Source organism: Artibeus jamaicensis, unplaced genomic scaffold (genome assembly GCF_021234435.1).
Source record: "Artibeus jamaicensis isolate MK-2021 breed Jamaican fruit bat unplaced genomic scaffold, CSHL_Jam_final contig_1016, whole genome shotgun sequence".
In the NCBI taxonomy this organism is placed as follows: domain Eukaryota; kingdom Metazoa; phylum Chordata; class Mammalia; order Chiroptera; family Phyllostomidae; genus Artibeus; species Artibeus jamaicensis.
The window spans coordinates 1,567,273-1,586,347 of record NW_026521195.1 but is presented as its reverse complement, the minus strand read 5'-3'; the positions used below and the strand labels follow the sequence as shown (position 1 = coordinate 1,586,347).

General features: G+C 41.4%; 1 long non-coding RNA gene across 1 annotated transcript; it reads right to left on the bottom strand.

Annotated features, from left to right (window-relative positions):
• Nucleotides 1-4,078: 4,078 nt before the first annotated feature.
• On the bottom strand, nucleotides 4,079-18,660 carry LOC128626785 (uncharacterized). Its single transcript, XR_008390842.1, has 2 exons — nucleotides 18,513-18,660; nucleotides 4,079-5,503 (listed from the first exon to the last, which is right to left on the bottom strand). It is a non-coding gene; the product is annotated as an uncharacterized LOC128626785 (long non-coding RNA).
• Between the last annotated feature and the right edge of the window lie 415 nt (nucleotides 18,661-19,075).

Sequence of the window (19,075 nt, the reverse complement as noted above, 5' to 3'; positions counted from 1 at the left end):
TCGGAGCTGAAAGCCGGGGAAGTGGCGTTTTCACACTCGCGTGCTAATTACAATCCCTGCCGAGGAATCTGGAGCAGCTTTTACTTTCTTTGAAGAATGACAGATGCGGTACACAAAATTTTAGGGGAAAAATTAAAGACAGTGTGTTGGGCTCTTTAAGAATAATTGGGTCTTTTAAGGAAATGAAACCCAACCTGGAAATATGCAGGAGTTTTCAGCAAAATCTGTGAGTTCATTATGCGGCGATTTTCCAGGATGTGCAACTAAGATTAAGTTTGGAACCAAAGACAAGTGACACGGACCAGCAGTGCTACATTTGTCCTTGTAGGGAACAGTGTATTCCTGGAGGCTCCCTGTGTGAAATAAAGCCGCAGAGAGCTACAGAGGTGGCTGCGTGCTAAGAAATAACTGGGAGTCCAGTGTGGACAGCAACCCCAACATGGGCAGAAACTGGGCACTGGCCGGGGCAGTGAGTGTTACACGCGGTCGGTCCGCACAGAACCATTCAGGCACAAGCTCGACCCGCTAGGCAGGGACAGTGGTGAGGCTCCTCGCCATCGTGTTTTAGAGGTCCAGTGTCTTCGGGGACAGGGCCCCAGAGCCGTCCATTTCTTGGAACCCAATGCAGTAAACTGTGAAATTAAGCAATTAGAAATCCATGCCAATTGGCTACAACTTTTTCAAGTTTCTCGTTCTTTTTAATATTGCTTTTCATATCTTTCAATCTGAACAGCAACGTGGATTACATATATTTACTGCATACAAAACAAAGGGTATGAACCTCTTGTTTTTTGCGTTAACACTTCACAACACATGTGGCTCTAAAGCCTCAACTGTGTTGCTGTCCTTCAGCACCAGACATGCCAAACCACAGGCGCCACACTCAAAGGTCACTAGGGGTCCGCCTTGAGCTGCCCTTTCGTTCCCATGTGATGACACTCATAACATCCTCCTTCAAGCTGTCCTGCAGTCACCAGCCAGTCTCCCCAAGGACAGGCACAGATGAGGGTAAAAGTTCCACCCATGAAGACACCACTCTCAGCCTCCCCCACATTTTAGGGGAGGGGTGGACTTGTAAGCATCCAGGTAAAATGTCAAGGTGAGAAGGACTATTAGTTTTACAATGATAAGTCCTATGAGAGCACGAGGAGAGGTCAAGTTTCCTAAGGCAGGGAGAGTAGAAATGGGCTGGGAGATAATAGCGATCAGGCAGGAGGCTGTGATATTCGGTTCTATTTGGGCCTTCACCTGATTGGATGAGGCCCACCCACATGAGGGAGGGGAATCTGTTTTACTCAAACTGGTGATTTAAATGTGTTCATCTCATCCAAAAACACCTTCACTGAAACACCAAGAACAGCAATTTTCGATCTTTTTCATCTCACAGAACACATAAACTAATTACTAATCTGCAGCTTGCTGAAATACATATTATATTTTTTGCTAATCTGACAGAAAAATAGGTATAATTTTGATTGATTCACACTGGATAACTATTGTGTTGGCTGGTGTCCATTTTTTTAACCAGACAGTCTAAGGGGAAAGAGGTCAATGCCCCTGACCAAACAGTCAGGGCATTGTTTAAATTTTTTTTTGCTGCAAAGCAATTAAAAATCTCTGACCTAGAATAATCTTTGACCAGCTATCCAGGCATCTTGTGGCCCAGTCAATGGACACATAAAATTGGCAATCGCGGTATGAAATAAAGACAGGGTCAGTATTGGCAAACCATTGTTTGCCTCAGGCTAATGTACAACTTGCCATGGTCTTCAAATATCTCCTACTTGACACTATGCCTCTTAAAAGCAAGATCTGTATGACACCCACACTATTCCCCCAAGGTCTGCAATGTGTCACATGTGAACAGAGGGTTCCGTAAGTGTATATTTCACACACAGCAATGCAATTTAACTTGTTTGGGAAAGGAAGACTCTTCAAGGTGACATCAGCCATATAAATTTACCGGCAAACAGCCCAGAATCCACTTAAATTATTCCCTTTGGATGTTATTTTTAACCACTGATAGCAAGCTTGCCAATGAATGGAGGCTAGTTACATTCTCCCACCTTTTATGAGTGTAATTTAATAGCTATAATTACAGAAATGTAGTCCAGGAGAATGAACACAGATCCTCAGCAGATTACTTTGCATCTTACATGCTACTTGGCAATCTGTGCAACAGAAATTTAAAAACTAAGGCTTGAGGGTATGAGTTAACTTTATCTCAGTGGCATGTTCAGTGAGCTATGGTCACATGACAGGACCATGGCCCTAAGCCCCAACTTCGGATATCCCCATTATTGCCTCCATAATGATCTCCCTAACTGTGTAAAACATCAAGAAACCATCCAGCATTGCTTTCCAATAAAGATATTTACTGAAATGTAAGTATCTTTTGTTTTAAGATTTGTATAAACAATATGCCACTAATTTCTAGTTTTGATTTGTATATCTACACCGAAATGCCATAGAAGTGATGATTTTAAAAATATCCAAATGCAATTCAAGCCTTTCCCCAACAAATTAAATGTCACTTGAAGTCACGTTAAAAGAGCCCGCAGCATTGTTCCAACCAGGCAAAGTAAACACAGCGATAAACATGGAGATATAAAAATGAACTTGAGCAGTTTTTCACCGCTCAGATCAGACTCTGAACAGGCAATTACTGTGGTTGGATCCCTTGTTTGCGCATTTTTTCAATCTGATTTTGTATTAATATTAGCTTCTTACTCAAGACAGATGACTTTTCCCCCAACCACATTTTTCTAAAGTTAAATTTAAATATAAGTGTCCCCCCAAATCTGTCCTCTCACACTTTCTCATGACTCCCCCACTTGATAAATAATATGGTTATCTTTGTCTCCTCATGTGCAAACATGGGTGCAAAAATGTGCCCGTGTGAAATTCTGGAATGTCAACTAAAATGTTTTTCTGCAGTGCTGCCTGTTACTCTCTGGCCTTTCTCTGAGCAACGGCTGGGCCCAGGGGCCTCCCTGGCTTCAAGGAAATGTTTTTATAACATGAGCAGCAAAGCAAAAAAAAAAAAAATAGGCAAATATTTGGCTTTGAAGTTTTTAAAGCTGAGGCCCAGGTATTAGAGATGAAGGATTGGATGTGACCTGTGTAAATCCCCTCGCAGGGACGGACAGGGAGCAGGATGCCTTAGAGGATTTCTGCTGAGAAAAGAGATGATAAAGCCGGTGACCCCCGGCGACCCAGCGTCAACTCTGCCGACGTTCAGCACACTGGCTGCCAGCTGCGGCGGAGGCTGGGAAGGAGCCATTGCGTGAATCTGCCTGGCTAACTGGGATTACACCTCCAATACTCGTGATAAGGACAGGATACCTAAAGTAACATTTCTTACCTACCTAAGCGTGTGGCTTAAGATTGGCATCTGCTATAATAAAAAATGACCCCATAGAGCTATCATGAATATAAAGTGAGGTAAAAAAAAATAGTACCTCTTTCATTTTTGTTGTAGGTGGACATCTAATTCTGGCTCCCACTGCAATTTGTTTTCATAAATGAAAGTACCTCTCTATTTATTCTTGTTTCTAGCCCTCATACGATGGCCAGGGTGCCAATTTTAAAATGCATCACCAACCTTACCACTCTCGTCTTTAAAACCACCCAACATAAGGTCTAAGAAGAAACCCCTATATCTCTATTTTGCCATTTACCTCGCGTGGAGCATGTAGCGAGATGCCGGAGTTCCTGCCACCATCCCGCCTTCCTAGCCTTTCTGCCTGAGATGCGCAGAGCGAGCCCCGCCTCCGGGCTGCACCAGCGCGGCCTGTGCCTCTCAGGGATGAGTGTTGTCCTCATAAACATAAAATTAGTCCTCAAAAAAAATGGTCTTTAAACCAATTTCAGCCCCGGCTGGTGTGGCTCAGTAGATTGAACGCCGGCTGGTGAACCAAAGGGTCACCAGTTCGATTCCCAGTCAGGGCACATACCCGGGTGGCAGGCCAGGTCCCCAGCAGGGGGTCACATTGATGATCCCCTCCTCTTTCTCCTTCCCTTCCTCTCTCTCAAAAAAAAATCAATAAATAAAGTCTTTAAAATAAAAACACAGAAAACAAAGAAATGAGCTTTATTATTTAACACACATGATTGGCATCAAACATGCCTAAATGTAACATTTTTGGCCTTGTTTTTTCCACTAATATTTCTTCCTTAAGTGTCTTGGGCATCCCTATTATCATGATTCTTGCCAGGATATTTCGGAATTTCACTCCCACCTTCCCCCTCAGCTGTCATTGTCCTGGTTCACCAGGTGCCTCTGGTTTCTCTGGAGGCGACTCTGCTGCTTCTACATCGCTGGGTGAGGAGGTTTTTTTGTTGTAGGAAAATCCGGCACAAAATTACAGGAAAGGACAGGTACAAAACTACACAGCACAGGCTACATGACCGTTTTCTATGCTTGTTTACTTTTATTCCAAACAATTTTTTAAAAGGCAACTTAAAGCCCTACTCTATAAAACACAGTGCTGGCGCCATGTCTAAAAAAGAAAAAAGCCAAAAGTCAAGTGCAACCCTGCCCTCCCTCTGGAAACACCTCACTATAGTAGAAAAAATAAGGCACCAGAAGCTGGAGGACAGACTCATGTGGACAGGAAGATATGAATGGAAGGATGAATGGGGAGCTGACACAGACGGACCGTAAGTAGGAATCTAACGTAGGATTGGCTCAGCAAAGAGAAAGCATGGAAGGCTTTTGAGATGCTGTTCTGTTCCTCCCATACTGAGTTTAGTAAGAATTATGCTGTGAGACGAGTGCCCACGTAGAGAAGAGCACTGTGGTTAGGAAGCGTAGTTCTGAAATGCTTTGGAGAAAGTGGATACGGCGGGGACATGACAGACCTAGCCTCCTTGCGGGCCGCAGCCCTATCCCACTGTGGGACTGCCAAAACATCAGATAAAAACAGTTAACAGGGAATCAAATGTCATTCTCTAATTGGAAAATAAAAAAGCAATTTTCCAAAATAATTAAGGAAAAAGAGGCCCATGTTTATTCTAGTCAGGTTTGCTTTGTTCTCCAGTGGTCAGGTTGCAATGTAAAATATCCAGAAAGGAAATGGGTCTGATTCTCATAATAGGACCAACAAACTGTGGAATCAGTATTAAAACTCCAAACGCCGTGGCCTGAAGCAAAGCTTCCTCCAAAAGGTTTGTCTTGAGGTTGGCCTGGTTCTTGTCACATAAACCCCCAAAGCCCCCCACCCGCACTTGAGCAGCCAGGCCCAGGGGTCAACCAAGTCCATGTTGGCAAGATTTAAGGACAATCAACACAGCATCAGAGAATGCGGCAGTGAGTTGAGTGCCTTGCTGGTGTCATGTGTTATAAATAGAGTTCAGGCGGGTAACTAGAGAAAACTGAAGAAGCATCGCAAATACTGAGGTCTGACAGACAACTGCAAATATGGTGAGTCATCCAGTAGAGAAAAGGACGAAGGAATATCGGGGACAGTTTTGGCAGAAAAGCAGATTGAAGGCCCCAGCTCTGAAAAACCAAGAACAAGTATTCAGTTACAAAAAAAATGCCATTAATAGCAATATAATAAAGTTGTCAAGTTTTTTAAATGCCTTTTTTGTTCCAGCTACTATTCTTTATTCCCTCAAAAAAACCTTTATTGAACCCATTTCTCTGTAAGAGAAGCAGAGGTGCAGGGTCTAAGTCACAAGCCCACGCCACCCAGCGGATAAACACGGAGTGATGAGTTCATCTCAGATCCAACTCCCAGTTCTTGCTCTTATGAACAACTGCATCTCATGAAACTGCATGAATGCATGGGTGTGCTCATGTGGGAAGATTTATGTGTGTGTGCGCACACATGCATACATATACATTTTCATTAGCGTGCTACTATGTGAGTGTAAACCAGACACCAGAGGCACAGACCTGCAGAAAGGCTGCAGAATCACTGCGAGGAGGGCAGCATAATAAAGCCCAACTGCTCGCTCTTGCCCGTTGCTGGATGTGCTCTGCCGGTCCAGTCATGGACCCTCCCCATAACTCGGCTTCTTCTGTCAAATGGACATGCTCTTACTGCCAGTCTCCCAGGATTTTGTGAAGAAATGACTTTTATGTTTAAAATGCTTAGAACCTTCCCTGGCACATTGTAATCACTATGTAATTGTTGGCTATTGCTGTCATCATTGTCACTATTGATGTGTTTTACTGAAAACTTTTCTGTCTCCTTTCTTCTTACCTTTTTATGGTGTAGGAATTCTGTTTATTTGTAATTTCCTGTTTTATTTTCCATAAGGAAACTCCAGAAGATTTTATAAACCAAATTTGTCTGAGGCAATGAGAGATTCATCTGCTTCCCAGGAGAGAAATCTCTATTTTATTGGCCAGAGTAAGACCTCTTCACAACTGGCAGACACCCCAGTAGGGCAACAAACTTGACATACTGCTGCAAGGTTGAGCCATTGCGAGTTTTTTTTCACTTCAGAGAATGGGTGGTGGTCACAAGAAAGAGGAAGGTCTGCCCATGCAGTGTCCACAGTGGCCATCGCAGGACATGAGCTCAGCACGTCTTCCAAGGACCCAGGCCAGATTCATCACTGACCTAGAACAGTCACTGGCCACTGATTTGAGTTTTGAACAATGTAAATTCTCCTATACATGGAGACTGGTTCCATAGTCCAGTCTATCTTCTATCTCCAGCTAATAAAACATTGCCAAGCCTATTTTCTACTCAATTAACTATTTACTGTTTTCAGTTTCCCAAAAACCAATGCATCTCAAAGCCTCATCTTGATATTTCCACATGTGCATTCCAACTTGGGTTTCCCTGGCAATATGAGAAGAATTTGCTGAAAACTCAAAATAAATTGATATCAGCTTTAAAGCATCATCATAAATCTCAGCCAGTAGAAAACCATACTCTCAGCAAAAGTGGATTTTATAATTTTCAGAATGAAATCCATTTTTACATGGACCAACTAGACCTAGGTGCTTAGAATAATGCTGTAAATTGGCTGAGCCAAGTACAATGGAAAAAAAAAGTTAACTCAAATAAATCATTCTGTCTGTCTTGAAACTCAAACACCCACCTCCATTCCCACATGGAAAAGCCAAGCTGAGGCCTTCTACACTCAGTAAGCATACAATGACCAGTTAATTCTTATCTACAGCTAATACACACTCACAATGGACATGTGTAAATGTGTGCACCCACACACATGCACATGCATACATGTATATGCACATGTGTGTCTATACACACACCAGTAGGGAGGCAATACACCACCCTCCTCTGCCCTTCCACAATGGTGTTTATACCATATGTGTTCTGTTCTGCAATAGCCTTTCTTGTCTTGCTTAAAGAAACTCAAATTAGTCTGTTAGATCCATCCAAAAGCCACTTAAAGTAACGTTTATTACATTTCTAACATATTACAAAGGATTTCTTTTGCTTTCTACATGTTGGGGATTGCAGAAAGGATCTTTCCCTGAATATTTTACCTATTCTAACAAAAGACTTGCTCTATTGAATAAAATTAAACCTACATGTATGAACATACACATACTCCTCAGTAGCATTCCAATTATTTGTAAAAAAAAAAAAAAAAAAAAACCTAAAATGTCTCCTTTACAGATTTTTAGGAAAATAACAGTTGGTCCAAACAGAAATAGATTTTAAAAATAAGCATGTTGAAAATGTTTTAGGTCCTTGGTTTTGTGTATTTTTATATGTAATTGGTCATTTTATTATGTAGTAAAAGTTTTATAAATTTAAATTTTTTACTTATTTTTTAATTTTATATTCAATTATGTGCTAACAAAAAGTTTTCTTTCTTCCTCCCCAATCTGCATGATTTATATTTCCTTCTCTTGGCTTATTGCATTTGCTACACGGTCCAGTCCTATCATGTTGAATAAGACTGGTCAGAGGGGGCATCATTCACTAGTTTCTATCTTAGGAGAAAAAGCATGTAGTTTCTCACCATTAGTTCAGATGTTAGCTGAACATGTTTGTAGATGTTCTTTATGAAGATAAGGAAGTTTCTTTGTATTCCTAGTTTGCAGAGAACTTTTTTTCATTAAATGGTATTTGATTTTGTCAAAAATCTTCTCCAGCTATTGATAATGATTTGTCCTTCTGTGCTTTATTGATGTAATAAATTATAATAATTTATTTTTCTAAACATTTTTGTATTCAATTTACTATTATTTTGATGGGGATTTCTACATCTACATTTATGAGAGATGCTGAGCTATAGTTTTCCTTTCTTGCAATGTCTTTGGTTTGGGTATTCATGTAATGCTGGCTTGAGAATAAGTTAGGAAGCATTCCTTCTGCTTCTACTTTCTCTATAGATTATGGGGAGTGGGTACCATTTCTCCCATAATAGTTTGATAAGACTTCACCAAAAAAAAAACATTTGCGCCTAGTTCTTTCTGTTTGACAAGATTATTAATTTTTTATTCAATTTCTTTAATAATTTGTTTTTCTATTTTTTTCTTTGTTACCGTGGATAGAATTTTATCAGATGCATTGATTTTTTCAAAGAAGCTGCTTTGGTTAGGTTAATTTCCTCTACTGTGTTCCTATTTTCAATTTCATTGATTTCTGCTCTAATACTGTTTTCTTTTATCTACTTAAGATTAAATTTGATTTTCTTTTTTCTAGTTTCCTAAGGTGGAAGCTTAGATTATGGATTTTAGACTTTTTTCTTTTCTAACACATGTGTTCAATGTGTAAACATCCCCCAAATCACTTTCTCTACATATCTCACACATTTTGATAGGCTGTATTTTTGTTTTCATGTATTTTTAAAGTATTTTTAACTTGTCTTGGGACTTCTTCTTTGATCTATATGTTACCTAGAAGTGTGCTTTTTTTTATGTCCCAAAATTTGGAGATTTTCCACCCATATATTGTGATTAATTTCCAGTTTAATACCACTGAAGTCTGAAAGCACACTTTATGTGATCTCTGTTTTGGCAAACCCTGTAGTTTAGGTCCTGGTAAGTCAGTGTCTCATAAGAGCTGCCCATGTTAAAGAGAACAGAAGGTCTGAGTGGATTTAAAAATGGCTGCTTTCCCACAGCTCCTGCCTAAGCTTCGGGGCATCTTTTTCTGATCAGTGTTGCAAGAACCTGCTGTAAGGCTGGTAAACTCGTGGAAATGGAAGGCCCAAGACTGGGAAACTTTGGAGATTTCAGCTCTAAACCTGGTCCACACTGATCTTCCAGCCCATTATTCCTGCCCATTCTGGTTCTACCTGGGATCTCTGCTTCCAGCACATCCTCCCTATAGGCAGTGATTTTCTGAATCCTCCGATCTGCCTCCTAGTTTCTGGGCAACAGTTTTCTCTGTGACCTCGATTCTGTCATGGAGCTAAAAGAAGATGTTAACTTTCAGTTTGTTCAGCTTTTTTCTTATTGTGAATATTGAGAAAATGGCTTCCAGGCACCTTCCATATAGGACCAGAACCCAGAAGTTTCCTGATTTCAGTTAAATACCCAGAGCCACGGCTAGGAACACCCAGCAATGTTTTCCCAAGTTACCACATCATATCACCTTTTCATTACATTGACTCTGGTATAAGGTAAGATCATTGCACCAGCCTCAAAGCCAGTTCTGCTGATTTCTAAGCCAGTTCTATTTCTTTTTTTTTTCATGCCCTCAGCTCTGACGATAATACAGAATTAAATCTTAGAAACTGACCATTATGCTGAGTTGTTGGGTCAAATGAAAGTGCCAGGGGAGTAAATGGTTTATTTCTAGTCAATCAGCACATATCATCAGGGTGCTATTACTACAAGGCATAGATTCATGTAGGATCAGTGCAATGTCTAGATTAGAAGGATGCTTGCAACCTGTCATGATAAAGTAAAGAATTCCTGCTAAAGACTTGTATTCTCAAAGTCAGAATGGACCATTGGTCAATAAGCCAATAAAAAAGTCATTTTTTGATCCTACAAATCTCAAACCAGTGGTCATTACAGATGCCAACCTTCCAGAAGATGAGAACTATTTCTCTCCTGGGTACTCTTCTATCCCCTGTACTTAGTATCAGAACGGAATGGAAGAGCTGCTCATAACTATTTGTTGACTTAAATAAATGAAAAAAATAAATTGCAAAATGTCTGCATCCAATCAGAATCGTATGGAGATTAGCCTGATAGCAGAACCTTAGAACTTCAGAAATTGAAACAGGATGTTAGTGCCTGAGTTTCTGCAGCAACCTCATTTTGAAGGAGGAAATTAGGGAGGGAGGACAAATTGACTCAGTAACTGACATTATTCGCACCCACTGTATACCCCAGAGATCCCTGAGAATATTTTACTGGAATAGAAAATATATCATTAACTTTATCAATGTGGAGAGTTGAGGGAGAATACATTTTATTAATCCTGAAGCTGACATGTGCCTGTCAGCCAAAGTGAGCTAAAACAGGTATACATAGCATGTTATTTCCTTCCAGAAATTGCACTCACTCTGCAACCAGAAGTCTTATGTGGGGGTTTATGAATGAGCTGTGGGGGTCTTTGAATCCCCAGCAATTTTGTACAAATGTTTTGCATATTCATATACTTATGCAAGAAGAGCTGGGACTTTCATCAGCTGCTGAAGTGATTATGCAAAATGTAAAAAAGCAGAATGGTATGAGAAGCAGGGATACGCCCCAAGAACATGTTCGCCACCTGCACAAGTGTCCTGCTGCCAGTGAGTAGAAGATGCCAGATATCAGAGAGTGCACACTCTGAGGAAGGGAAGACAGGCCGACTGGCCTGCACAGACACCATGCTGAGCACTAAGGAGCCTCATCCCTGCCTCTCTGCGCAGCCTGACCTTTAGGCAGGACATAGAACTGACCCAACAATTGGCAGGGAAAGTTTTTGAGGTTGAAGTCTGTTTGAGATCTATTATTCATTTCCATTTATATAACAGCTGATCAATCCTTCCATTTTTATTTTGACACAAAGTATCTGTTTAACATATTAAGTTGTCATCAACTAATGAGCAATCATTGTCTTTAAACAGCTGCATCACAGAAAAACAATAGAAAAAAATCCAGAATCTATAATATTTTCATTTTCATTATGGCTGATTTAAGGACTCTTCCACAGATCCCAACTCTGCAGCATTTTAAGTAACATTTCACAGAGGCTGATTCTTTCCTGCCTTCTCGCTCCTGCACTCACACTCCCTCTTCCTTCACCTTTACCAACCAGGGCACAAAAAAAGGCTAAATTCTCTTGACTTGCTTCACTTAAAAAAGGGTAAGACCACAAAGAGAAGCAGATATAGCAGATGCTCAGCACACAGCTCAAGGCAGCAGGAGAAAAGGTGTTTTGCAAAGTCAGGAAGGGGTGGGAAATGATGGTACCAGCAAAGGTCAGCAGCATCCTTAACCGTGGCAGCCAAATGTTGGCTCACTAATTGGACCGTTTACCTCCAGGAACTGTGACAGGGTTGCTCATCTGCAGTTCTCAGACCTTTAAACCCTTCCACTAATCAAGTGGCTTAAAAACTAAAAGATTCTGTTAATTAGTGTTGATTCCACAAGATGTGATTTTACATGGCGCCATGTCCAGAATGCCCTTCTTCCTGACAGGTAAGGAATATTCTTTGTATTTGGCACATAGCAAACAAAGCCCTGAATGAATAAGGGAAAATAAGGCACATGATTGTAGCAAGAAAAACCAGTGCCCCTGGGCGTTTTTTCTGCCACTTTGCCTGAATTTCAGTCTTTTGTTGGCGTAATTTCTACACACATGCCAATGAGAAGGTGCCAGGTTGAGAGGGAACATCCTAGTGAACAGAATTCAAGGGAATGTTATATATTAATGTGGAGACAAATCCCTGTGCCTAAACATTTAAAGAAGCTAAGAGCTTCTTTAAGGATCTAGAAACTTATTCAAAAAAAAAACCCGGACCTAATTTCTTTTGCTGTATCCTGTCACGCTGCTGAAGGCATCTCCGACACAGGAAATGATTTCAAACTCATGGGTTTGAAGTCTTTAGTGATTTTGGGTTGAGTTGCTGGGCACATATTTTAAGGTAGCTTTGTGACAATATATTTGTTTTATAAGAGGCAATTATACAACAAAGTTCGGGTTGTACTTTCTTAAAAGAATTCTAGTAAGCATAATAAGCATAAATGTGTATGTCTTTCTGGAAGCCAATTCACAGCAAATATCAAAAATTATATATATAATACACGCAATATACAATACACACATATATATTCTTATACACACATATACATTACACAGAGCCTCACACGCGTGTGTGTGTAGCTTTTGACCTAGTCAAGTCACTTTAGGGAATTTTTCTCCACAGGAGCAGTGATTGAACACACATGCATAGATACATATGGAAAAAAAGTTTACTGAAGCTGTGCTATGATTGTGAATACTGGAAACTACTCTCCATCAATGGAAATAAATTATGGTCATAAATTATAGCACATCCACCCAAAAGAAAAACCTCCATCCATCAGTGATGATGATACAGATTTATTTGTCCACATGGAGACATCCTGAAGATTTAGTTGAGAGGGGAAAAAAACGATTAAAAATCATCACATATAATAATATAGTGCCGTATGTTGGGAGGGAAAACATCTGAGAAGTTTATTAAAATGTCAATATCTGGATGGAGATTGTTTTAACTTCTAATATTTAATGTTTTTACATTTTATTTATAATCCTAAGTAATGCAATAAATCCATTTTCCTTTTAGAGAGGAAAACCCCACCTATAAAGACGCATACTGAGCTCAAAGTAGCAAAACGACGGACAGGGATGGGCCGCGGAGATTTACAAAGTTTCCCAGGCTGGGACCTGCTGTCCAAGGCCACCAGGCCAGGCCCGTGGGTCTCACGGGGTGTCTCATGCTCTGCACTGGAAGCTGGCAGCTTCCCAAACCACTGGGTGGTCGGAAGTTGCTCCAAGGTCGCAGCTCAGCAGTCCTCTCATGTCTGGCGTGTCCCTCGCATTTCACCTGTGCGGCGACTGCCACCCAGGGTCCTGGGTGCAACGGCCCCATCTCAACCCAGCTACACCCGCTGGACGAAAGCCATGGGTTACGAGGAGCCCCCCCCCCACCAGGTGTGAGGCCAAGCCGGTGCAGGTGGGATTCCCGCTCTCGAGCAAGCACGGAAATAACGACCTAAAAGGAGAAGGCTCAGGGCGCTGGAAGCGAGAGCTGTGAGACAGACTGTGCAGAGAGAGAAGCGTTAGAAATAGCTGCGGCCCGCGGTGTTGGGGGTTAGAAGGGACTAAAGAAGAAAACAGCTTTCCAAGAGGAAGAATCCAAAAAAAAAAAAAAAACCCTTTCCTTTTCCTTGTGGTCACACCAGGACTGGAAGTGAGAACCCCGAAAGTAAATAGCTAGAGAGTGAGGGGGGGGCGGGGAATGAGAGTCCCTGAAGTTGACCTCACAGACCTGGCTTAGGAGATGGAGAAAAGGAGACAGGCTATTGAGAGGTACTTTGCTTTACTATGACACCTTGGCTAGCCTAATAGTGACCTTAAAAAGCTGTGCTTGCTCCTGGGGCAAGGGAGACGAGCGTTACTTTGGTGATGCAGCTCATTGTGGGAGGAGGCAGAATTTAAATGCAGGTCATTTAAATGAGAGCGAGAAGTGAGAAGGGAAAGGTAGGCAAGCAGCTACAAGTGGTTTATAGTGAGGAGAGAGGCCGTGTGGCCTGGACTAATAAGGAGGGAGACGCTGCTGCAGTGATCGGGCCTGGTGTAGCTGACCCCAGAGCTGCAAAGGACTTCCTTGCCACCTCCTGTCCTGCTGCAACTGGATTGTACTTTGACTTTTAAAGACCCATGCCTGTCCTGAGTTTCACCGCGATTTCCCCATGATTTCCCTGTGTTTCGGAGTAATACAGGTACATGCTTTTCTTCACTATTACACGGAGGCTGATGAAAAGCATTTCAGTTCCTGTAGAGATAAGGACATGGAGAATTTGGGGGATGCTTTTGGCTTGCAGTCTGGTGGGGAGCATGGGAAGTGCTGGGTCCCATGGGAAAGGAGAGGTCCAAGCTGAGGTGCTCTGAGCCCGGCCCCCTCCCCCGCAAGGTTGCAATGTTGTAAATAAAGATTTGCTCCTTCCAGCACTAATTGTTGGGTCATTCACCAAGGCGCCATGTGCATGGGCCCCAGAGGGTTCAGTGGCAAAGTGAAAGGCAGGAAGTGAAGGCAGGAAGTCAAGATCTGGAATGTGAGTGACTGGAAGTGAACTCCCAGGAACACACTGCTCCAGGAACAAACTAGAAAACACATTAGCAACATAGGGTTCCATGTGATCTCAGCATCTCAGCACCCCTTAAACATTACGAATAAAAGCCCTTAAAAATAAGAAAAAATGGGTGTCTCTGAGGAAGGGTGCATAAATTTATGCACACATAAATTTACATGTCCAATAAATATACTTAAAATCTTGAACATCTACGAGCAACAGTTACACTACTTTTTTTACATACATGGAAATTCTTATAAGTATTGCATTTATTCCCAGTATTGTGGAGCACAAGGGCACTCCCATAGCCTTGCCATAAAAGTCTACTTAGTACAAACCGCCTGGAGGGAAAATTAGGCAGCAGGAAGAGAAAACCTCAAAAAATAATAAAATAAAATAACCGCACGCATTTTGATGAAGGAGTTTTATTTCTAGCAGTTTGTCCTAAGGAATCAATCACAGATGTTTAAAAAGATGCATGTGCAATGCTGTTCCTTGCAGCATAATTTATAATAGTGAAAAATTGGAAACAATCTAAATGGCTGCCAATAAGAAATTGGTTTTTAAAATATGGTACATATAAACTATGATGAAATTCAAGAGAATGATTAGAAGTCATGTGCAAGAATACCAAATGAAATAGAGAAATGATCAGTGAGAGAAATAGGCTCAAAATAATTTACAGTGTGACCTGAATTTGGTTAAAATATGTGCAAATATAATGCTACTATCTGTATGTATAAAGATATGCAAGGAAAGGGGCTGCCTTTAAATAGAACATCATGTTACTGGAGACTCTCCAACTCAATTGCAAATAAGGAACAAAGTGGAAGGGCTTCCACTTCTAAATATTAAGATGTATTACAAAGCCTGGGAAAATACCAATGTTTATTGGCCCTTAAGAAGAGTCTATAGGCCAGTGGGTCTGGACAGAGATACCAAATGTAGAAGGATTTGTATACAAAAATTTATCATTTGATTAAAATGTCACCATAATTAAGTGGAAAAGATATGAGTAGTTTGAGATAATGTTCAGAAAACTGGCTTATTGAATGGAGAAAAATAAAAGTGGGTTTCTACCTTAATGATAGATATAAAAGTAGACTTTAGCTATATTAAAGACTTAAATACAAAAGCAAAAGCTTACAGGTAAGAGGAAACATTGTAGGAGAAAATTTTTCTGAGATGGAGAGGAGTTCTCTCTATAGTTCACAACCTAATTAATATACAAAGAACTGCACATACTTAATGTGTACAATTTGATGAATTTGGATACGTGCAAATGCCCGGACACCATCTCCACAATCAAGATAACAGACACTCAATGCCTCCCGGAGCTTCCTTGAGTCTGTATGGTGTGCTTGTTTCATTTATGTGCCAGAACATTTACCGTGAGACCTACCTTCCTAATAGATGATGTATTACAGAATTGTACACCTGAAACCTATAGAATTTTATTGTCCAGTGTCATTCTAATAAATTCAATAAAACTTTAAAAAAATATTGCATAAAGAAGTAGACATGAGGCATAGAAAGAAGTTAAGTGGTGTTTCTGTTACAGTTATGTAAACATACATGTCTGTTTTTTGCTTCTCCATCCACTGGTCATTTATCAAGCTGTATCTCTGCAATTAAGAACCAGTCACATGATTTTCAAAATTAAAATGCACTACTAAATAAAAACAAAAAGTCATCCCTCAGAGATGTTTCAGTAATGATGCAGCATAACAAATAAGTCTGGGTCATACCTCACAGAAACTGCTATGCAATGAAGTCACTGAATACAACATGAAAATACTTTGTTCATAGATCAGTATAAAGATCGGACTATGTGTTTCAGTTCTACACAGTCAGGAATAGGGTCTCAGCACTGAAGTACCAAAGAATGTAATAATGTAGATAATGTAATGCCCCCCGAGAAGTCATGTTTATGTTTTCAGACTGAGTATTTCCTCGGCTCTTGCACCCAGGCCCACTGGAGAGCTTCAGCTACACCTCTGGGATTTGTATTTCTAGTGAAAAAGTAAATGGACTTAACATGCTAACTAAACACATTTTCAGCTAAGTAAAAGGAAGTTTTCACGATTTACTTGCATAAGTAATTCAAAATGTAATAGTTCTAAGGAGAGAAAAGGATAAAACAAGAAAATCACTGAACACTGCCATCCCTGGTGTTCTCAGAAGCATTACCAACCTCTCGACTAGGCCTTGATTGACAGTACTTTTTCTATAGTGGGAAATGGCGACACAAAAATGCCCGAGATAAATTCAAGCAAAAACACAACAGAGGCCACGTACAACTTGAAATCTGTCTGTGGCAAAACAACTCAATAATTCTTATTAAACCCACAGCTGATTTGAAAGTAAGCTCTGGCTTAGTGGATGAAGAGTTATTTTATTAAATAAGGCTCTGTGTGAGAAGCAGGAGAAAGCAGACAATAAGTACATGTCCTAGAAGTATGTTTGCAAGTCAATTTTTCCAGATTGGAAAGCGATCACCCCAGTGAATTTCTCTAGAATGTTTCATGACTCTGCTTTCTAGCCCCAGTACTTCTTTTCCTTCTGTTTAAGTGTCTCAGAATGGAAGACTAAATAAAAACAAATGAAAGAATCACAGGAAAATTGCCTTTGAGAACATTTTAAAGATGTTTCTCAAATCAGTCCAGAAGCTGTTAGATGACATTGGCAGCATCGCAGGAAAGCAGGGTCACATTGGGGTTTGCTCCCCAATTACAGCCCCACATCTGGTTAGAGTAACTGGGAGAAGAATGGTTCTGGCTAATGTAATGGGACAAGGGAATCTTTAGCAGACTATCAAGCACAAACAGAATTGAGAGGAAGGGTAAAAAACCAGGATCACAAAGGTAAGGGTAGATTCAGGAGCCTTGGAATTAAAAACGTAATAATAACAAAAATAACAGCAATAAGAAGAATATTAATAATAGTTCATGTCCATTGAAAGAAGACTACATAAGCATTATGCTACACATTGTACAAGTATTATCAATAATTCTCAAATTGACTGTGAGACAGTAACTATTATCCTGTTCTAAAGTGACAAATTAGAACAATAAGTTCCTTGCCAAAAATTCAACTGCGTGTAAGTGGCATGGAGTCTGTTGAGAGACACATTGTTGTTACCCTCAGTTCCTTTCAATGAGATGAGCCAAGGGATTGGCCCCAATCATTTTCTCCATTCCACCACTGTGTTCAAGGCTCAAAGGACTGAGGAGACTCTGGGACCTAGAGGCAGCAGGTCCTTGAATGGGCCTGGAGGTCCAGCTGACTTCATTGCCTAGTTTACGAGGTTACTCCGAAGCTGGTACACACATTCTTACTTAGTCCAAGTAGCTCTCTTGGTTAGAATAGTGTATGAATAAATTCAAAGTAACACATTTACTCTTCACTGAAAAGTCTTTTTTCACACATGAAGCTTGCAAATGGTGCGCACCAATCCCTAATGGCATGCGACTACACCGAGGATGTGACCAATGATGAGTAGAGCAACGAGTTAAGGAAAATCACCTGGGATTCACCAGGTGGCTTCTCTACGAAGCCCTGGGCATTGTGCTTCGCAAAGGCATTTTCATTCCATGCTCACAATATCCCAGGAGTGTAGGTCTGATGTTATATTTGAAGACAGCCTGTTGAGAGACACTAAGGAGCTCTCAGGATGAGTGCCAGCCAGTGGCCCCAGTGTGACTTCCACCTAGTGTTTTTTGCTTCCTGAGCCCACACTGTTGCAGCCAAGGTTTGGCAGTGTTCATATCTGTCCACAGTCACAGAAAATTAATGCCACACATGGTCGGCGGGACAGCTGGGTCATCTCCGAGAAGCTGAAACTCCAGTCCTAACTCACCATCTTCTACACAGAGAAGCTGGTGAAGTCATCACAAGGTCATGATGCTTAACCCAGATGATCCTACAGAAAGTCAGCAAACTGGCAGAGAGCAAGCAAACCAGAGCCACCTAGTTCTCTGGACAAACAGTGGTCTGCTAGTGGACAAACAGAGCTTAATTCTCCTGGAAATAACCAGCCTGTCTGTGTTTCCCCTGCATCCCATCCCCTCTCCCAGTGCCCACACATGCTCTGTCACTATGCACTTTGATGACTTCTGGGACTGCTGGGCTGCACTGAAATGTGTCTTTCAGTTCTATTCCGGGTGCTGCTCTTAGATTACAGGGTGTTGTCACAGACACAGCCTCACACCTAAATTCAAGCCCAGAAAAATACAAGTGGGAAGGCTGCTGCAGCAGAGCCACACAACAGAGGTGAGGAGAGGCATGCAATCACCTCATTCACAGGGCAGACCCCGGCCGAGAGCAATGAGGCGGGAGGTGGGCCCGGCTTCCGAGCGAGAGTCTGAGTGGGTTCCACGTGAGCAGCAATGAGAGCTCAGCGAGGCACAGCCTCCATCTGCTCTTGCAAGAACAAGGCTGACTTCAAGCTGCAAGAAGAAAAAAATGGCAATAAAATGTTAAAAGCCATGGAAGTAAACATTCCGGCTGAGCTTCTTAACTGAACTGCATTCCATCAACAACGCACCCTTTCCTCTCCTCTGTTTCCCTCTCCCTCTGGACTTCAGGTTGGACTTTTTAAATTTCACCATAATTAGATATTTTCACTACATTTTTCTATAATCCATTTTTTTTGCAGTTCTGTAGAGCCCCTAAAAAGTGTTTTACTGTGCAGCCGAGAGAGAAAACTGCACTTGGCCTCTTCCCCAAGCTGACGAAGGCTTCACGAGGTGGTGGTGGTGGCAAAGAGGGAAGCTCCACAGAAACCCACCGCTGGGGTTTCAGGGGCGGCCCCAGGCACCTGTGTGAGGGATGCTCCCACCACCCCCTCCAGTCCTG